Source organism: Blastomyces gilchristii (assembly GCF_000003855.2).
Source record: "Blastomyces gilchristii SLH14081 genomic scaffold supercont1.10, whole genome shotgun sequence".
Lineage (NCBI taxonomy): Eukaryota > Fungi > Ascomycota > Eurotiomycetes > Onygenales > Ajellomycetaceae > Blastomyces > Blastomyces gilchristii.
In genome coordinates, this window is record NW_003101673.1 from 142,689 (window position 1) to 143,795 (window position 1,107).

Here is a 1,107-nt window from a genome sequence, read left to right on the forward strand (position 1 = left end):
AGTTTTATAAACATATAGTTTTACCTGATTTTCAGTTACAATCAATATATACAAGTTCTGTTTCAAAGTTAGTATTATAGTTCTATGTAATATGAAGTGTTATCAAAGATCATTACTTACTAGGGAATTGTATTCCACTGTCTTCACATCTTGAACATCTGCTTGTTCAAATCTCTGATAGTTGACATTGTAGTAGTCTCAGGCTAATTTAATATATGAGTCTTGTTTCTCCTCTGTTCAATCTTGAGAAGTGTAGATATTAACTCAACAGAAGAGATCTAGTAGAGCTGCTATAGTATAGTACTCTGTAAAAGATTGTTTCATTTTGCTGTAGTAATATGTCAGTTTATTTCTTGCAGTAACAATAGTCTGCACTATAGTATTATCTCAGACTGAATTTCTTTTTAAGTGATTCAACTGCTTCTCAAGATAAGTAAATAAACTGTTATACACTCATCAGACTGACTGCAGCATTGGTGTACAAGTGATTGAGACTGTCTTTATTATCTTATAAAACTGAAACAGTAAATCAATTACATATTTTAACTGAGTTTACTTCATATTAGAAAGTTTCAATATCTGAATCTTTTTCTGATCAGAGTGTTGCATTCAATGATTAATTATCTGACACAATTGAAGAGTCTGAATAGTTATCTCATATGTTGAACTTCACTGTATTCTAATATTCTGTATCATATTCAGTGATGTGACTGATTTGTTTGTTTATTGAATATCATGAAATCATTGTTATTATTTAGAAGAGGTACAAATCACATTAGCAATGTTTCAAATCTATGATATTTAAATTATTAGTCAATCTATTCAAAATTAACAGTAGCATTATCAAAAAGCATTATCAAAAAGCAATATTAAAAAGTGTTATTAAAAAACATTATCTTTTGTAAAGTGAATATAAAAGTTACTTGAGTAATCACTTTCATCTCATTCTCATTTCAAGAATCAGTCATCTTATTATTCTTCATCTCAATGTTAAGATTCTTTATCAGTGTTTGCATCACAAGTTAAATCACATGAACAATGTAGAAGATATAACCTTGTTTATCATTTCAGAAATGCAAAGTCAATTTTTGCTTTAAGCTCTTCATT